Here is a 12,775-nt window from a genome sequence, read left to right as displayed (position 1 = left end):
CCACTGCACTGATTACAAAACCTTTTACATTGGCCAAGAAGGTAGAAACTTTAAAACTCTGTTCAAATAGTGTACGAAAATATGAATGCAAAACACTGAAGACAAACCCACCTTTGCTTCTGACTTAATTGCGGTAGGACACAGTGTCACTAATAGTTGCAATAATCTCAAAATTTTATTTATAATGGAGTAAGGTACCCGTACGGAACTCTTAGAGGAAATGGAAATTTACACCTATAAGCACTACAGCAAGAACGATATTCTTAGCGAACCAAAGAGCCTGAAAAACATTCTTTTCCTGGATGCCGTTTAGAGTGAGTTTCATGTATTACAAGGTAATTAATTTCAGTGCTGTTACGCTTACACCTTATTATTGCGAACAACATACCACGTCCACTTTCTCATCGCCACAAGTTGCATTAACAGCGTGTTTGTACGCTGCTTCCGTTTGTTTACCGTCGTTGATTTCCTGGATCGAGTTTTCGTTCATCATAGGATCTGAGAGTCGTCTGCTGCCCTTTCTCTTTTCATAATAATAGTAGTTTTACATGTCTCACAATTTTCAACACGGTTGTGAGCCAGCAACAGTAGAAGAATATGATTTGTGTAATACGCCAACCGATTGTAACCAGATTCATCTTTACTTGGTTCCAACAATTTGCTTCTCTCCAATTTTTTTCTTCTGGGATGTCTCAACAGTTGTTCTTTCTACCAGAATGCCTGACATGTAGCCTCATGTGACAGACGTGGATTTCCCCTAAGGAAAGGGGAAACATAGCAACAAAAATGTCACAGGAAATTGTTATTGGCTGGCCACTTACATAAAATATGAGCGAGCTTGTCACACAGTGAGCAAATTAAAATCCTCTCCCTAAAATCTTTGTAAAAACATTTGACAGGGCACAGAACTTTAAAACTTTAACCACATTCGTCCGAGTGTTGCCTAAAAGAGAGATGGCAGGTCCGCTGGCAGTCAGCCGCGACCCGCTGGTCAGAAAATAAAACGCAATCCAATAAAACGTGGCCCACAGTGACCTGGACGCCACAAGCACCACACAATGGAGGGTCCTCTCGCCGGAGAAGGAAGCCATGCGTCATAGGGCTGTGGCCTATTCGAAGACGAGTGAGGAGAACTTCGTCCCGTCGATGGGGCTGAAAGGAAGTACACCACACACGCGTTGTGGGCTTGACTATACGGAGCTTATTGTCAGTCACTTCCAGCCACTCATCCTCCCACTGTCGCATGACCCGTGAGCTCAACAGCGAGGTGAGTGCGTGCAAGGGGATAGCACACTGAGATACTTGTGGATCGAGACACGCCTCCTTGGCTGCGAGATCTGCCCTTTCATTCCCAGCAATGCCGACATGCCCCGGAACCCAGCAAAAACCTACAACCTTCCCCAGTCCCTGTATTCGGAGGAGGGCATCCTGGATGGTCTGGACAATTTTGTCTGCCGGATACAAACGTGGCAATGAGTGAAGGGCACTGAGTGAATCGGAACAGACAAGAAATTTAGGAGAGTAAGAATGTCTCATGTGCTCCAGTGCCCGCAAGATCGCAGACAATTCTGCATCAAAGACAGTAAAAGTCTGAGGCAGTCGGACCTTGAGGACACGATATGGAAAAACAACTGAGCAACCAACAGAATCCCCTTGTTTCGACCCATCCGTAAAAACAGCTACATAGTCGTGGTGCTCAGATAAAATGGCAGAAAATGCTGCATTAAAAACGGTGGCAGGAGTGCAATCTCTCTTGTACTGCAATAAATCTAATATCACTCTGGGCCTCTTCAGTAACCAGGGTGGCAGGCGGTTAAAACCTTGGATTTGGGGTTGTACAGACTCCACACCGAGGGACTCTAGTACACGTTGCACACGGATTCCAAACGGCAACGTATCCCGGGGACGGCGGGAAAAAAGGCGGTCCAGAGGTGGATGGGCAACAAGACGGTGAGCAGGTGAGCTGGGTTTAACATAGCATACAAGCTGCTGACCTACTGTGCCAACGGTGTTGAAAGGAATATAAACATTAAATCTGCAAAAGTGTGAACTTACTGCATAAGAAACGTTTCCACAAAAGACCCGAGATGAATTTTAATCTTTCTGGAACATCTGGAACTAAGAGGCGGATGTTTCTTTTTTTTAAGTTACGATGGCAATGTGTTTCCTCTTTCGTTAAACCAATCCCACATGGATCAAAATGCTAGCTTCCAAAAAAAAAAGGCACATCCTTACCATCAGAAAATATACAGCGCACATAAAGGAAGAAAATACTGTAACATAATGTATGCTTGCCATGTGCGCTAATGTAGTCGCCTCGGCTGATTTCCTGTAACAGGGGAAACGGAGCGTTTGCTGAGCTTGAAGAAGATGGGGGCGTCTTTTGCATAATCCTCCTAAATGGAGAAGGCTCTCGGAACCCAATAAGCTGATTTCAAGGGCGATTTTGTGAGTGATAGGGTCACTATGCGATCCCCACTTGTTACTGTAAAACTGTATTTGATATTGTTCTTATTTTCTTGTGACGTCGTTTTACTGCGATAACTTCAGTCTTTCTGGCGTCTTTGTTGTCTTTTTCTATGAACTGAACTAACATGCCGTGTGAGGTTTTCCAACGTATATTCTGATGCTGCCAATTGGTCACTATAGCGCTGTCCGCCCCGATAGCTGAGTGGTCAGCTTGACGGATTTCCGTCCTAGGAGCCCGGGTTCGATTCCCGGCTCGGTTGAGGATTTTCTCCGCTCAGAGACTGGGTGGTGTGCTGTCTTCATCATCATTTCATCTCCATCCGGCGTTCAGGTCTCCCATTGTGGCGTCGAATTGAAAGTCGCGAGCTCTATCTTATTATCTCGTGTTTTCTACTGAAAATCTCGTGCTTGTACTCTTGTTAGCTTTACTATTACAGAGATCGCCTATACTTTTTTTTTAATTGGTCCTGTGCGCAACAAATAACATACTTGGTTTTTCTGCTGCCACTGCTTGATCTGTTGCGTTCCATTATTTAACAAAAACATAAAAAAACCTATTATTCATGCTGAGTGCGATGCATTTTCTGTATGGCGGCTCCTGCTGTTGCTGCAGCTGCTGCTGCTTACTACAAGTACATATAATTCAAGAGAAAGGGTTTGGTCAAATCTAAACTCGATAAATGATAGCCCAAACAAGTAATTCCTTTTTTCCAAAACTATATTCTGAAAGCGATTCCTTCTCATTCAATTAACAAAACGCTAGAAGCTCTTTGAACAATTGCTTCGTATGCAAATCTGCCTCCAGTGGCATTAAAGCAATATTACAAATTAATCAAACTCTTGAGACAGACTGAAATACTTCTCAATTAAATAAATAGTGAAACAATTCCCTGACAATTACAAAAGAATTCAATGACAAAAATCAATACTTAATCTATTCGCCTAACAATGGTTTCCCTTAAGAATTCAACTCTTATCATTATCAAAATTATCGTCTACTGCTACGCACATACACAAACGCTTTTTTTAAAATTAATAAGTGCGCTGCAAATTATACAAAATATCAACTAAATACCAAATCCTGTGTCGCTGCTGGCGGACACGGCAGTACGGCAGCTCGGCGACGACCCCTCGCCCAACACACGTGCGCACCACAGCAGGTGGGCTCCTACACTGGCTTCCAAACTGCCACTAATTAATCCGTGCGTTGCGAAGCGCGACAACAATATGTTAGACTCCAGAGCTTGTGTATACGCGCTGTAGCCAACCTTTAAATCCTAAGAGAGTATTGCCAACTCTCAGAATGTAATAAGACCTGCACCAAGGCGGCCGGACCTGCCCCGCAAGGGGCCTCCCGGCCAATGACGCCAAACGCTCATTTTTACTATAACGCTCGAGGTACCACGTGTGTCTGAGAATTGGAATATCACCGATATCGGCGACTCATTCTCTACGCGACTTAAAGTAATACACACAGCAACACTGAAGGTGAGTTATTGGTGCGAAAAACTGCAAGGAAGTGGCCAGAGCAGAAAGAGTGGATTCTTGCAGAAACGCCACATCTCTCATATTATTTTCAAGAACTGTCCTCGAAATGATGTCCATAATTGTAGGCCTTTATCGCTGACGACATTGTGTTGTAGAATTATGGAGCATGTTCTATGCTCACACATTATGATGTTATTTGATTACGAAAAATATCCTACATAAGGTGTAAAAAATACATATACAGGGTTATTACAAATGATTGAAGCGATTTCACAGCTCTATAATAACTTTATTATTTGAGATATTTTCACAATGCTTTGCACACACATACAAAAACTCAAAAAGTTTTTTTAGGTATTCACAACTGTTCGATATGTGCCCCTTTAGTGATTCGGCAGACATCAAGCCGATAATCAAGTTCCTCCCACACTCGGCGCAGCATGTCCCCATCAATGAGTTCGAAAGCATCGTTGATGCGAGCTCGCAGTTGCGAGCTCGCAGTTCTGGCACGTTTCTTGGCAGAGGAGGTTTAAACACTGAATCTTTCACATAACCCACAGAAAGAAATCGCATGGGGTTAAGTCGGGAGAGCGTGGAGGCCGTGACATGAATTGCTGATCATGATCTCCACCACGACCGATCCATCGGTTTTCCAATCTCCTGTCTAAGAAATGCCGAACCGTAAGGCTTCTGCTTTAGCTTTTTCCGTAAGATTTTCAAAACTGTCGGCTGTGGTACGTTTAGCTCCCTGCTTGCTTTATTCGTCGACTTCCGCGGGCTACGCGTGAAACTTGCCCGCACGCGTTCAACCGTTTCTTCGCTCACTGCAGGCCGACCCGTTGATTTCCCCTTACAGAGGCATCCAGAAGCTTTAAACTGCGCATACCATCGCCGAATGGAGTTAGCAGTTGGTGGATCTTTGTTGAACTTCGTCCTGAAGTGTCGTTGCACTGTTATGACTGACTGATGTGAGTGCATTTCAGGCACGACATACACTTTCTCGGCTCCTGTCGCCAATTTGTCTCAGTGCGCTCTCGAGCGCTCTGACGGCAGAAACCTGAAGTGCAGCTTCAGCCGAACAAAACTTTGAGTTTTTCTACGTATCTGTAGTGTGTCGTGACCATATGTCAATGAATGGAGCTACAGTGAATTTATGAAATCGCTTCAATCATTTGTAATAGCCCTGTATAAAATTTTAGTGTTGGTAGGAGAGAAAAATAAAAACTTCCTTATGTGGCCAAAATGTCACAGGTGCACCGTCTCCCGCTAGAGGTCCATGAAGGTTGTGAAGCAAATGATCTACACAGAGGGTGTTCAGACTGTCGTGTGACGAATATTGTTCTAGAGATGTTGCTGACGTACTGCGGATCTCTTTGTGTGAGGGAACATGAAGCGTTTCGTGTACGAGACACCGAAAGACACTCAAGAAGAGCTAGTTGCCCGTGAAACACAGGGTTGTTTTGAGTGTGTTAGACAATCATTAGCACGCAGATGATAACTATGCATTAGTGTAAACGGACGATACTTTCAGGAAGGTATCGGAAACAGTATTCACCACATGTCACCTTGCACACCGTCACCGAACATCACTAGCCTCTCAGCCTTAGATGTAGGATGCACCCTCAATCATGCAGAATGTAACGGGTGTAAGTGCTGATATTTTTTATATGTGGCAACTTGATATGTGCGCACATCAGTTGCTGGTCGTTTTTTCCCTGAGTCGAACAGTCTTCCCACAAGCACGTCACAAACATTACGAGCTGATGTTTTTTGCACGTCTTCACGGGGGAACGACAGGGTGACGGATGAAAACAGTGCTCAAATTCAGGATTTCTTTCCTCCAGACTGAAATTTAGTAGACAAATAGGGTTTGCTGCAGTGAATAAAGCATATATTGAAGTTGTTATTGGTATTCTGTGTTGAAAAATATTAATTTCTGTACTGTGTAATTGAGATTTTCCAGAGGCAGTTCTGAAAGGAGGTAGATCGATGGTTGTCGCTGTAGCTCCGGTTGTGGTTATCTGAAACATGAAATTAACTTACTACCCTGATCTTGATCGCAGGGATTTGCGAAGAAAAAAAAAGACGAAATTACAGATATTAGAAAAAATGACAGTTTTTGGGACCTTTCATTTGTTCTATAAAAATACAGAAGATCAAAATAAAAAGAATCGGCTACGATGAACTAAAGAGAATTCAGTTTGCTTCAAGGGAGACCAGAACCATTAAATTAGGATGAAAAATGTTGCGTGGGCGACGACAGTCACACCGAAAACGTAGTATTGAGAAAAACGCCTTTAAAATTTGACAATTATTTGTCATATAAAGAAAGGGACAAAGCTAGAAGCGTATGGGATAGCAGTGATGCCTGGTCCATAATAACTATCGCCTCGGCTATTGGATGGCCGCTTTCTGCTACTTGGACCTGTGAAGCCCTCATTTTCGTTCTCAAAACCCTTATCGTCGCTGAGCGCACCGCCGCTGGCGTCTCTATCTACATTTCCGCCGTTTTTAATTTGAGGGGCGTTTGCCACGAGCATTAGTACAGTAAAGCCTACACTGAATAGACACGGTCAAATTTAAAGCAATGTTGACAATTTCGCTTAGTCTGGGTGTTACTTTTGTATCGTATCTCCATAAGAGACTATTGGAACTTTCGTTCACATTTTGAGTAAAACAAACTAAACAACGCTCCAGCAAATCAGGTTTACTAAGATCGGTATAAATAGGGAGCGTGAGCGCGGAACCAGTTCTCTAACGCCCAGGCGTGCCGTGCATAGTCTTCAAACGCTCACAGACTCGTTACTTTTGGAGTTGGCGCAAAATATTTTGGAGAATAATTCTTCAATGTATATATATTCGAATTTCATAATAAAAAATTTGAGTTTTTTTCCGACCATTCCCTTGTCGATCCCACTTCATTTCACCGCTAAGTGGACTACCGCCTGCCAGTGCAGACTAATCGTTTTATGTCCAAGTGTTTAGCTTCACCTTTTGACCTGCTGCCCAGGGGTAAATAAGCAATAATGGCTTGCTCTTGTTACATGCGCTTGGAGGTACTAACCAACCTAAACACACACGACTTGTTATAGCTGTTATTATTAGTCTGGATATATCATAAATAATGACGTAATGTTGTTCAGTATACCATCCTCAGTCACTAACAGAAATATCTGCGCTGATACCTGCTGTATGCATTCCAGTCTCTGTCTTCCCCTACATGTCTTACCTTCTCAGCTCCATCAAGTACCATGGAAGTTATTCCCTGATTTTCAGCCCAATTCCAATCATCCTATCTCTTCTTCTTGTCAGTGTTTTCAAATGTTCAAATGTGTGTGAATTCCTCAGGGACCAAACTTCTGAGGTCATCGGTCCCTAGACTTACACAATACTTAAACTAACTTGTGCATGGCGCAATCCATGAGATGATCGCGCTCAGTTTTTTTCATATGTTCCTTTCTTGGCCGATTCTGTGACGAAGCTCATTTCTTATCTTTCCTTATGTGCACTGAAATGTGATATTTATATAAACTCTTAAGTCTTCAAGTATTGTAATATTCTTCATAAGAATTAAGATACTTGTATGAGTTGTATGATATTTGTTAACCTAAAGTTCTTCAAGGTAACATAGAATGCTACTCACCAAGCGATACTAAAATTTAATGGAGTATATAAAATTTAACAATCCACTCGAAACTTACTGCAACGAATATCACACAAGTACCCAATACTGTCTGTTCAAGACGTTCCACCAAGCAGTTAAATCTTGTGTATCGTCTTCTACACCAAATTTTCCCATCGTCATCTGTTCATTTAGTAGCCAGATAGTCATCGGTTGTAGTTTTCTTCTTATTTCGTCGGACACTCACCCCAGTATTATTTTTGGCATTCTTGTTTCCCCAGTTCTTCTTAAATGTCCGTACCACTGCAGTTCCGTCCAATCCTTTACATCAACATCTTCCACTTCCTATAACGTAATCAGTTTGGTATTTCTTCTATGGCCTTTCCTTGAGATTCTTACTGGTCTTCAATAGATATCCAGTTCTAATATTTTCAGCTTGTTTGTATATCTCTGAGTAGTTGCCCAGGTCTCTGCTGCTTACTAGACTTTACTTTGTAACATCGACTTGAATATTAGTCTTTGTGTTCCATTCATCACATTCTTGCTCCCCAAGAATGAATTGAGCATCTCGATGACCTTGCTTCCATTGCTCATTCTTATTAATTTCTACAATTTAAATTCCTTCATTTTATAGAATGCATACCAGGGAACAAAAGTTGTGGACATTTTTGATGTTTTTTCCTCTCCATTTACAGTTCATTCAGATCATTTGTAAGATAATCTGTTTTTTTAATAATTAATCTGCAAACCCCAGTTTTTAGTTCATTACATACATAATTTACATTCTACCCATCTAGTTTTATGATGACTGGTTATATTATATGCTTTGCCGCCTGAGGAGTCTATATCAAATAATAGTATGGGTATTTCAGCATGGCTCGATACCTCGGTACCACTTGTGCTATCTATCGTCAGATGCAAGCATTTCATGTGTTGCATAAGCACTGTAGCAACAACCTAGAGGTTTCCAATTCACTCAATACTTGTTATTGCGACACTGTACTAATTTTTTGCCTGCACTGTACTACCTTTGAAACGTAATATTTACGAAATAATGTGACTGTAGTTGTAAAGATACAAATAAATAAAACGAGTGGGACTTTGTCCAGCGATCCACCGATTATGGGGTTTGAACGATAACCACGTGACCGCCTTCACCTCATCCTCAGGGTCACGACGCTCCGGTACATCACTGACGCGTGGAACATCTCTTGCAATTTCCTCTATATCGCCTAAATAATATGTGTTACTACCTGCACATTATGTGATCCTAATGGACTATTAATACGAGGGCTGTTCAGAAAGTAAGCTCCGACTGATCGCGAAATGGGAACCACAGTGAAAATTAGAAACGTTTTATTTTTAACAGTTAGCTACACCATCCAGCTACTTCTCTACGTAGTTGCCGTTCTGACTAATTTGTCGTAGCGTTGTACCAACTTTCCAATACCCTCATCATAAAAGACAGCCGCCAGTGCTTTCCGCCAATTCTCTACGCTGGCCTACAGCTCGTTTTCTGTGCCAAAATGTTGTATTCATAGTCAGCGGTTCATGTGAGCAGAAATGAAACGCAGGGGGAGTCAATTACGGGCTGTATTGTGGGTAGTCAAACATTTCCAATTGAAAACGATGCAGGAGCATCTTCATTGCCCCTTCAGAATGCGGCTTGTAGAAGAAACTGCACGACAGTTATGTAATGTTGGCTGTATAGCTTCAGGCGAAATTTCTCACCAGGTCCTCGTACTTGGCGAGAGACACTATTCTCTAGCCAACTTTACGCGATCACTGTGAGCTCAGAAATGAGAGGAGTGACGTGATGCTATCTAGGGTCATACTAGAGACACTGCCCAACACATCTGTGCAAAGCTTTATCGGATTATCATAGTCGTTTCCATTTCGCGATCAATCGGAGCTTACTTTCTGAACAGCCCTCGTAGTATGCAAAGGTGGAAGTAAATCCGTGATCTTAAGGTCGTGCTCTCCCTATGTTAATACGCGTCAGCAACGGTTGTTACGTCTTACAAGGGAAACTCCCCATCGCATCCCCCTCTGATTTAGTGGGTAGAGGGCCGGTGGACAGCTCATCAAAAACTGAATACAGATCTAGATCGAAAACAAGAAGAAGCCGTTCTGGACTGTGAAAAAGAAAGAAGCAAAATACAGACAGTAAACTGTCAAAGAACAAGAAGTACAATATAGAGCTGACGGCATGAGAAATGGTGTCGTCGCTACGTCGTAACAGTGTTCAACTAGAATGCGGACGAACTGTATTCAGCCGCGTGGGTTTAGGCGAGCTGTCTCGCCGGCACGGTAGCTCAGCGTGTTCGGTCAGAGGGTTAGCAGCCCTCTGTAATAAAAAAAAAAACTGAGTAAATCGATCAACAACGAACTTAAATGGATGTATTACGACGTAAGCCCCGAGCCGATGCAACGAACGAAAGCGAACAAAATGAGATTAAAAGAAAAGTGGTATAAGGCGCTGCAGTCAGACTGTGCGGCTGGTCCCGGCGGAGGTTCGAGTCCTCCCTCGGGCATGGGTGTGTGTGTTTGTCCTTAGGATATTTTAGATTAAGTAGTGTCTAAGCTTAGGGACTGATGACCTTAGCAGGTAAGTCCCATAAGATTTCACACAGATCTGAACGTTTTTCGAACTGTATTCAAACCTCCCTCGTGCCATTTCTTTCCCGCTGTTCGCTTCATTCAAATTTGTGTCTCTGTCGTGGTGTAACGTCCATTTGCAACAGTGAGTAGTGAGGTAGGGACCTATAATGACTGTTGATTCTGCTGAACTACACTATTAGCGGCCGAAAGAAAGTGGCTTTCGAATAGGACCCGCAAACGTTTTATGACAAGTCATCGAATGTCCACCGGAAAACACGTCTGGCGTGTCATACACGGCATTAGTGACAGTACGTGTGTCATATGATAGGAATCTCTTATCGACGCACCTAATTTGTTCGAATGGTAAGTGAATGAGGTATATCTTCTTGCCCGATATAGGTGTGCGTATGACTGTGAGTGTGATCACTCCGAAGGAAATGACGAAACATAATAGTTTGTCACATAAGTTGCAACAGGCACAGTTTGTCTGTGCCCTGTCAAAACGTATGTTTTGAAGTTGGGTACCGTTTAGTAATCTTGACTCTTGAATTCCTTTGTTGTAACGTAGTTCACACCTGTTTCTTTGTTGTTTTCATTTCTGTGAGACGTGTATGTGGATTCTCACCTGATCTCACCATTCGTCACATTTACTTTGCACTGTAACTTATTCTTACCACATGACTTATATCCTATAATCAATGTATAGTGTAACAACTGCCAAGACCTCAGAAAGAAAACAAACATTTCAGTGACCAGACAGACAGTTCATAATGTAGTGAGGAAAAAAAAGAAAAGAAAAGAGTGGGACGAGGGATGTTTGAACAGAGCTCACCCTCTTGGCAAACCAACTCCGTGACCACTTACCCACGACGCCGTTGCTGTCTCACGCTGCTCTTGATTGCAATTTCTTGTTCTTGCACCGTTCACTGTTTCTATTTTGCTTTTTTTTCCACCCTTCAGAAGACTTTCTTCTCGTTTTTATGCTTGATCTGTGTTCAGTTTTTGACAGGCTATCCAGTGGGTCATCTTACAACTAAATCTGAGAGGGGTGGGATGGAGAGTTGTTCTTGCCAGTTTTACACCCCTGCTAAGTTTGCTCGCTGTACGGAAGGCGGTCTCTCCCCTCTCATCGTAATAAAGTTGTTACATCAGACAATCAAATTTCATTTCGCGCAGATGAGCTGTTACTACGCGACTGCACTTTTGCCGCGTCCTCACAAAAGGAGCGCCTGGATTAATGGCCCATTTGCAGTGCTCGCTGCGGTAAGCCGCGGGCGCCGCATTAACGTTCACTTTTTCTTCCTTTTTTCGCGGCCGGCTGTGCGCCTTGTATTCGGAAGCCCCCCGTGCTCCCGTGATGCATTGCGCGCTTTTATCGGGCGGTGGGGTTCAGCCTCTAACTAGCTAGAGCTTTCTGTTGCCGGCGAGGTCACGGCATTATCTCGCCGAATAGACAACGGCCGAGCACTATTTGTCAGAATTACCGTCGCCGAAAGCGCGAGCCGCTCATTTCCATTCAACCTAACTTCTCCATTACGCCGGAAGAACCTCCATTATGCAGATTTATTGGCAACCTAAATATATTAAAGCCGCGGTATGATTTATAGCTTTCACAAACAAAACTCGCTCGCACCGCCACTTCGCCTTTCAAACAGGTGTCTTTTCTGTATACACCCTCTGCAGGCTACGCAGGTCCTCTCTTGTCGTTACCACTGGGAAGTCTTGAACAGATACCGCGCAAGGAGTCCGAGCTTAGTATAAAACCCTTGAACCCCCCCCCCCCCCCCCCGTGTCTTTAAACAATCGGAATCCCTTGTATGAAATGGAGCATCAAGTGGCTGGTTACCGTATAAATGATTTAACCTGTTAGAAATCTGACGTTAATCATGTATGTTGAAGTCGCTAAGTGCTCTCGTTGTGAAACGCTGGATGAGTATAGTCTGAGTAATTTGTGCTCCACTGTAAGCAAAATGCAGTCCCTAATGCGCGTTAATATTGATGACTACAATGAGTCGTACAGTGATATAATTTTGTAGGCACATTCAGAGGTACATGTTGGTCCTGTTTGCAAAATGTGATGCAAATAAAGTTGGTAGTAAAGAGGTAATAAAGTAAAACTTCATGCCTGATGCTGAAGTTACTGCAAGTACAAAGAAAATGCAGTAAACGATAAACTTTTTTCTTATCATATTGTTGCAAATGGATTTGAAATTACGCTCAGAGTTTGTTGGAAATAGCTAAGTGGTCTCATTCTCTAATAATGGATGAATATAGTCGGGGTAATTTGCGCGCCATGAGTTACGCTATTTCAAGATTTTTACACAGGTTTTACCTGCAATACTTGTCTTCTTGTGTCAAGCTAACATTATATTGTATCTGTTAATGAGTAGATTATGAAACCATTTTATGTTTTCAAATTAGGTCAATAATTAAATGAAATACCAAAAATTAAATTTTGGTTGCCCCTGGAATCAATTGGATAGACAACCTGCAAATAGGTCTTGAACCATGAACCATGTAACTTTTTTTAAAATTTTTTTTCCCCTTATCAGTCTTATGATTGGTTTTATGCGGCCCGCCACCAATTCCTCTCAT

This window comes from Schistocerca cancellata, chromosome 2 (assembly GCF_023864275.1).
Source record: "Schistocerca cancellata isolate TAMUIC-IGC-003103 chromosome 2, iqSchCanc2.1, whole genome shotgun sequence".
Lineage (NCBI taxonomy): Eukaryota > Metazoa > Arthropoda > Insecta > Orthoptera > Acrididae > Schistocerca > Schistocerca cancellata.
This window is presented reverse-complemented; position numbering follows the sequence as displayed.